The sequence below is a fragment of the Lactuca saligna genome, chromosome 6 (genome assembly GCF_052625555.1).
Source record: "Lactuca saligna cultivar CGN05327 chromosome 6, ASM5262555v1, whole genome shotgun sequence".
NCBI lineage: Eukaryota > Viridiplantae > Streptophyta > Magnoliopsida > Asterales > Asteraceae > Lactuca > Lactuca saligna.
The window spans coordinates 114,261,158-114,269,768 of record NC_136422.1 but is presented as its reverse complement, the minus strand read 5'-3'; the positions used below and the strand labels follow the sequence as shown (position 1 = coordinate 114,269,768).

Genomic DNA, 8,611 nt, shown 5'->3' with positions numbered 1-8,611 from the left:
AGTACAGCTTACTTCGTACATTTCCTTTCAAACTTATTTACAACTGTGTTTCAAACAAATGTTTCCTTATACTTAAACTGTTTTATTAAACTTATGACTTCAAATTGTTTTATAGATTGACACCAAGTCAATCTTTTCTTAAAATAATACTTATATTTCAAATGTCTTACAAATATTATTTATGCTTTTATATTATAAATTGCATGCCTCTATATGTATACTTATATAAGAAATGTTTAAAAGACTTAGGAAGACTATCCACCCTATTTCCTTTTCGCGCCTTAAGATGTGGTCTGGTGGGATTTTGGGTATTCGTCCGAAGGTCGTTTAAATATTAGTTATATACAGTTCATCCTATGCCCTTGGGTAGCAAGGGTATACATCCATGTCCATACGTACACTTAGATTACTAGAAAGCTACCATACGGGTAGTTCAGGAAGATACTAGAACCATTACTAGAACGCGATATCATACAATGAGTCAGTTCATTCATGAGTCAATACTTTCTAGAACATTTCAATACAGTACATATACAACTATACTAGGATGAGAACATATACAACTATACTAGGATGAGAACATATACAACTATACTAGAACGATTACATTACAATACTTGCTAGATAGAGAGAACACACATTACAGCTAGCACACGTAGAACATTACAGTACACTACTGTACTTTTACATGATCGCTCTTACTTGAGTACAATTACATGATCACACTTACATATACATAGAACAGACGTCATTAGGTGCTATAGCACGGAACCAGTTCAGGATCTAACTATACTGATGAATCACACCACAATTGTTATAGTTATATCGAGTATACATGATCATTCGGTAATGTGGATGCTCACGGCTTGCGTTCATGCAGGGGTCGTGGGTAGGTCCTAAAATCCCTTTGATAGGGGAGTGTATAGTCTGGGATCTAGACATCACATTATACCTTATCCCTCAAATAAGGCAGTTGAGTACCGATGTAGTTATTTTTATTAAATACTACAGTACTTGGAAGTATTACCCTAGATTTAAGGTAATAAGTACGGTTGTAGTTGGACACTACACCATAGTACTACATTGATTTTCCATTACATATTTTTAGTGATAACCTCACTTAAACATTATTGTACAAACTATATTTTTGAATAATGATAGTTATACTTTGGAAAATACATCCTCTTACAAGAGACACACACATTCAGAACAGTTAGGTCTTGGTAGAAGACTACATTCAGAACAGTTAGGTCTTGGTAGAAGACTACATTCAGAACAGTTAGGTCTTGGTAGAAGACTACATTCAGAACAGTTAGGTCTTGGTAGAAGACTCCTTTTGTTATTAATAGGAATCATAGGGATTCTAGGGTTTTTCAAACACTTACATTTCATATACACTTTCAATACTTTTAAGTACATATACTTACATTTTCTCACATACAAATTAAGACACTAAATACTTATGATCTCACCAGCTTTAAAGCTGATACTCGCTTTCAAAATTACTTGTATCCTCAGGTCATCATAGACAGGTACCGATGCAAGGAGAAAGGAAGATGGAGCTTGTTCAAGACTTATCTTTCATTTTGATTTATGCTTTAGTGTTTATCAAAATTTGACAGAACACATTTGTATAATAATTATATTATTAATGCAATGGATGATGTTGTTGCTTGTTTACTACTTTACATTGTTGTTGATATTATACATGACGTCCTCCACCCCAGAACGTTTCCGCCGTTCCTGGTTTTGGGGTGTGACAGATTGGTATCAGAGCATTGTTTATAGTGAATTAAGTATATCAACCCATAAAAGATATACTAACTATAAATACATAAGGGATTAAAAATATTCTGACCAAGAGTTTATACTTTAAATAGTAAAATATTTAAATAAGTATACGTGCTGCATTCATACTAAAATCAGTGTCACTAGGACAGTACAAAAGAATTACGATTGTTGGACAACACAAGTGGGCTTAGAGACATATGGTCAAAACTGGGAAGATATAGCCTGATCACCAATATTATCCGAGGGTTGACTAGCATGTGCCTAAGTTTAAGTGTGTGGTTGCAACAATGCTAAAATCTTACCAACCCTACCACAATGAGAACAATAGAACATAACATTAAAATTCAAATACTATAGGTGTATTTGGTGTTACTATAAGTACTTTATACTTGAGAATTAAAACGGGATCTTCATTACTAAGTTGATAGTTGCTAAGTGGATACACTAAGGCTACATGTAATTAGGATGTTATAGACTTAGAATCAGTGATAATTTTGCCTTACCCCTATTCTGTGTGAATTTGGAATTAAGGTCACTTATTCGAAGGTCTATCCTGTTTAGATTACACATAGCTGGTATGCACTTCACAAATGGCGATGTAACTAATGAAGATTTTCTAAATAATTATCTAGATAGTTTGTCTAATAATTATTCTCTTACCCTAAATTCTCGCATAGAAATCATAACTGGACTCCATCCCCTTGACAAACGTTATCTTCCGAATGAAGTCATAGCTGGTTGGTTTGGAGAATAACCAGAGAATGATCATCTTGTTCCCCTTGAATGATCACCATGACGAAGACCTTTCGTATGATGCTAACTCCGAACCAGAGTTTGAGAACCTACCCCGAGCAGCTCCCTTTCCCATTTCCTAACCCTCGTCCGGCTTTTCATGGCCCGACCCTGAGAGAGTGGAATGCTTGGAAATATGGAGCCAAGAACAAGATCAGGCTATGCTATTTGATGGCGACTGAAGCCTTTACGACTTGAGCAATGAGGGCTTAACAGATATAGTCTTGCCAATCTTGGTCCGTAGAGAGGCCCGAAATGAGATTCAAGGCAGGACAGCCCTACATCAGATTTCAGAAATAGTCGCCTACGCTAGAATGCATACCCTCCACACCATTCATCTAGGAGATGCACACGAGAGATCAGAGAGAAGCCATGAAACCCTGCTACAAGCACTGGCCGAATCACGAGCCGAAGTCATAGAGCTCCGGGTACGCCATATGGTGTGCGAAAGACACCTACTTGACATGGAACGTCAATTGGTTGAACTACGAGTTCACCAGAGGGATGACTGTCGCCAGTAGTAGACGCTTTACTTTATTTCCCTTATACAAAGGAATCGTATTTTTCTGTCTATGCCGGATGTGGCATTTTCTATGAAATTATCTTGTACCGTAAGTACTTTAGTTAGGTCTTTATGCTGTCAGGAACTATCTTTAGTGGATATGATGTAAGACCTTTACAAGGTCATTTTCCAGAATCTTTACATCGTGAATATCACAGATATTGACAGCCGGCTAACTTCTGTGTCATTCTTCATTCAAGTACTCTTGTCATTCATTCATAAGAGTCTATCTGAATTATGCTTTAGTCAAATCATTGGACTATAGCGATTTATCTCCGGAGACACTTCCAAGTCTCTTTCAGTGGTTGGATCTTGTTATTCACCAACTCACGATACCTCAGCTCGAACGACAAACATCTTGAGACCATTCTACGAACTTACTTCCACACGTGACTAGGACTGCATCATAGGGATGTAGGTCCAACTTTCGAGAACATACTTCTACTCTTTACATGAACAATCTAAGTACATCAGGGTCAACCAAAGTCGCTCACAAATCCTTATCTTTCGTATTACAGAATCATGTCGTCATCCGGAAACAACCAGCCAAGCAACGAGACCTCTACTTTTTCGATGGACGCCACTACCTTTCAAACGACATTAACAGCTGCTGTAGTGGCTACCGTAACCGCGGTCATTGCGCACCGTAGCGCTAGCAGCACAGTCGATACTGCTGATGGGAATGAAGTTCCAAATCGTGAAATCCATCCAGGAAGTCACCAAACAGTAACAGTCACAGGCTCGCAAAGCCAGAAAGCAGAGAACAAGAAACGAAAGCGTCAAGCCCGGAAGGAACGCAAGAGAGCCCAAAAGCTGGCTATACAATAGCAGCAAGTGGAAACCCCTTCCGTTCCCGTACCGAGCAGGCCATATGAGGGAAAACTCCCTAAGTGTGATAAATGTAGTTTCCATCATCATGGGACTTGCCATGAGATGCAATGTTGCAATTGCCTAAACATAGGGCATCATGCTCGTGATTGTGGAGCACCGAAACGACCCATCACTCAAGTCCCTTTCATTGAGACTGACCCTGCGCGCAAGACGAGTTATAGCGTAGAACGATTTAAGAAGCAATTTTCAAAGTGGAGTAACGAGGAGGGCACTCGTGTCCATATAACACTAGCTAAGCACCGTAATTCCGTCACCAAAGCTAGTACTAGCCAGACATGCCACCAGTGTGGTGAGACAGGGCACTTCAAGAAAGATTGCCCGATAATGCAGAATTCTGGCGCAGATGGGAAGATTCTCAGGATCACAGCTATAGGAGAGCCTGCTCAGGAACCACGTTAATGTAATTAAGGCGTTTCGTTGTAACAGACTTAAAAACTATCTAGAACTAGTGCAACTAGAGTCTTACCTTTTGCGAGATCCTGTCTGTATAGGGACTCTCGTGCTGCATATACTTGTCTTTTGTAGTATACCTTATTCGCAGCAATAGTCTTGTGGTAAACCTAAAGTACTGTAACTCTGTTCATGGTTGCACGGTTGTGTTTTGTCTGTAAACGTCTTATGTTCAAATCTAATGTCTTTAAGTTTCGGTATGATTTCGACATTATCATACGACTCGATTCAATTTGATCCTCATGAAAACAGCTTCATATGTACACCCCTTTCTTCTAGATCACTTTTCCAGCGAAACCGTCACATCAGAACCCCGAGGCACTCATGCCAGGAGTACCTATTAGTTATTTTCTTTCCGAAGAAATCCCCGAAGTACCACTCGTGCAGTACGTCAAGTTTAATCCAGGGATTCATGGGGTTGATCTATCACTGAAGAATGTATGCATAAGAGTGATATATAATCAAGGTTCTACAGGTTTAGAATTGATGATTCCACTTTAAATTCTTTTTCCCCGATGGGATGTGAACTTAAAGAAGAACCAGTTATTCGATTACCTTTTCAACCTTAATTATATATGACTCATATACACGAAAGGGTGACTGTGAAACTAGGTATGAATTCTAATATGAACTTCAGGACGGAGAACTGCCTAAGTACGAGTAATCACATCGTCATGAGAACAAGCATAGAACCCAGTACGACTCCCGAAAACAGGTCGCCCTATAGTTTAAACACCCACGGAGATACAAGAACAGTTTGGACAACTTAGCGAACTACACATAAATAGAATTAGAAGACTAGGTTCCTCACCCTAGAGAACCTCGGTCATATTCTTCCAGAGATCGACGGATCGCATTGCATGTACCTCGGTTATTGAGGACTCCGTCGAGATTTTTCATTAGAAATCGTTATCTCTACCGCACGTAGACAAAATGGTTGAGCAAACGCAAAGAAAGAAACTACTTCCAGGAATGGATCCGGGATCCGAATATCACCAGTTCGAGTGTTAGGGAAAGATGTACGGAAGACTATCTCCTGAACTCGATACGGACACTTCAAGTCCGTAGTGATACCCTTCGGATAGGACCAATGCGCCCATAGCTTTTATAAGCTAAATGAGTAGGGTACGTCTTTCTTACCTGGATCAGTTCATCATTTCTCCTTGTAATGACTTACTTATCTACCCCTGTAGTAAGAAGGAACCCATGGGAAAACATCTCCTCCAGAGAAACTTTTAACGATGTTCTCAAAGCACGAGTTTTGAAATTGAAGAGTCAAATTTCTAAGACCCACTATTAGTAGTGTGGGAAATTTTGAGTACTCTTTCGATTTGTCAAAACCGTTGAGCATGTATCGACATCAGAGACGCCGACATTCCTTCGCCAAACTCTAGGTCTTACCGACCTACCGCCTTAGTGATGGGTTTTAGCCATAAGAACTTTCCTATGTGCGCATGCAAAACCCTAATGCTTGGATCTAGGATTTCTAATTAAACATGCTTTGAATCCAAGACTTCTAATGGCTAATTAGGTTAAATAACAACATTGAAACAGATCTAGAATCATACCTTTGAGTTCCTTGTTGATCTTGTTGTCTTGGAGCTTCTAGAGTCACAAATGTCACTCCTCTAATGGCTTACAAAAACCAATAGCAAGAAAGATGATTTAGGAGAGAGGAGAGGGGAGGAATTCGGCCAGAGTATCTCTACTTTAGTTGGTGTGTCAAATTCCCTCACCCCTAGGGTCTATTTATACTTGTAGACTCCTTAAGGATTACAGCTTTAACCCTAATTGGATAACTTAGACTTTAAGTTGATCCATATCCTTTCCTTGATAACCCTATGGACGATTTTGGCTTATCCAAGCCCTAGAAATCGTCCATCCTATCTAGGATAAGGATTTATAGTCTAAAGTGTAACTATCAAACAATTGACAGTTTATACCCTCTTATTTAATTAATCTCTTTAAGTCACCAAATTAATTCCAATTAATCTATGACTTATATTAATCAAATAACCATATATTATTCCTTATAATATTTACTCTCTCTTAACAAATCATCCATCAAGTTGCTATGGTGAAGGCAATCCAAAAGGACCATGCACAACCGGATCAAATACTTGCCTAATATAGTTGCAGCCTTAGACACTATTCCAACAGTCTCCCACTTGGATAAGTCTAGTAACTATACAAGTACAATTCGGTTTGCAATCGTAGCTCTCAAAGACGCTGTCAACTCTGATCTAATCAATCTTGTCCTTTAGATAAGGGATCTTACAGTCCTCTGTTAGATATCATGCTGACAATCCTATGGAATGGTTAGTCTAGCATTCGATTTCTCGATCTCTGATTTATTTGACATAGAACTTAATCAAACACATCAATTCAGTTCTGACCGGGCCCGGCACATGAGTCAAATCAAATCATCGAGTGGCCAAGATATCTCTTCTACCCTCTTAGGATAAAATTTACAGATAAACTTCGACTTATATGCATTTACTTATTCATTAACCAACTATACACAACAATGTGTTTTATAACACCAAGTTACTGATGCGTTTTCGCATTATCAATGTACAATCAATTAACAAATAATAAACCATATAGTGGATTACTACCAAGAAAAACCCCTTTAATCTCAAAGGTAATTCAATTTCCATTATTTTTTTTCTCTAATTATGGAAGAACTTGTACCTGTATTAACATAAAATATAATCTAAATCAACCAATCTAATGTAGTGTTTTGGAACTTTTTATTTTTGTTTTTTCAGGATCATCCCGAAGGTTTGAGAATTTGCTTGATCTTGATCCAGTGAACAATGGCAATATTCGATTCTGAAAAACCGTAAATATCCGCGACAATCGTCACTCTCTTTCTATCCAGGTAATTTTTTTCCAATAAATTATCCAAAACACTACATTAGATTGGTTGATTTAGATTATATTTTATGTTAATACAGGTACAAGTTCTTCTATACCTCCATCTGAGCTTTCAGTAGAGCTAACCGATTTACAGGAATTCGAGATATGAGACACAGATTTTTATTGGAAAAAAAAGTACCTGGAGAGAAAGAGAATGACGATTTATTGGAAATAAAGCCCTAATCCTATTCCATTACTGAATTCCTGTAAATCAAAGAAGCAAATATCTTTTAGGGCCACCAACTTGCAAGTCACTTGAGTTTCGTGGGTGAATGGTTCAAGGAGGACAGTTGACCTTCATTGCATCTTATAGCGGAGGGTAAGTCATCATTTATACGCTCATTAAAAAATGAAATATATGAGACGCATCTACTTTGTTGTGTTGTTTTAACGTTTGTTTATTTGATTCTTTTCAGGGAGAAAGGAGCTTGCTTCTTTGACATATATTTTTTAAACTTAAAATCCTGATGGGTATTATGTTTTTTTAGTTACAAGGGCATAAATGGTAAGGGGAAGATGCTATTATGAGTAAAATTACAGGTTTGGTGTTGTTAGTTGTTGGTAAGTATTTTTGTTGTTTCAAATGATCAATTTACCCTCCATTTTGTTGTTGAAGTGACTATTTTGTCTTTTGTAGTGTTGTACAGGAATTTGATGTTCATAGTAAGAATGAGCTTCTTGCAAAAGAACGTGCTGAGTTTATCAAATTATTGCAGGTATTTTAAAATTTACAACTAACTATTTTAATGAATTTTTTGTTGGTTTATAATTTCATAACCAATTTTACATCCTTTTGTTTGTATTTTTCTGTTAACAGCAAGCCCAGATTGAGGCTGCATCTGCATTTGGAAATGATGGTGCTCATTTAGAAAAATAAATCCAAAATCCAAGGCACATTGAGTTCCTGGTAAGTGTTTTTGTGTTTTTTGTAATAGTGAAACCAAAAAAAAACAGTTTGTCCCTACTAACTTGTTGAGTGTCTAACTGCAGCTACATGCTTATTTGAGGTTCTTGCAGATAAATACGAAAATGTTGTTCACTTTGGAGAGCTTAACTGCAGTATTCATGTATGTACCCAAATGTTCTAATAACCAATAGATCCTATAGGAGAAAACATTTCTCTAGAATTCAATTCAACAGAACCTGCACCCTTCCATGTTGCAGCTTTGGCTTCTGGTCTTGCAATTGCTTCTCCAACAGAAC

At 37.7% G+C, this 8,611-nt stretch overlaps 1 long non-coding RNA gene across 1 annotated transcript; it reads left to right on the top strand.

Annotated features, from left to right (window-relative positions):
* Window positions 1–7,881: 7,881 nt before the first annotated feature.
* Window positions 7,882–8,611, top strand: LOC144999734 (uncharacterized). The gene is made up of 4 exons (XR_013660985.1): window positions 7,882–7,969; window positions 8,046–8,124; window positions 8,226–8,299; window positions 8,573–8,611. It is a non-coding gene; the product is annotated as an uncharacterized LOC144999734 (long non-coding RNA).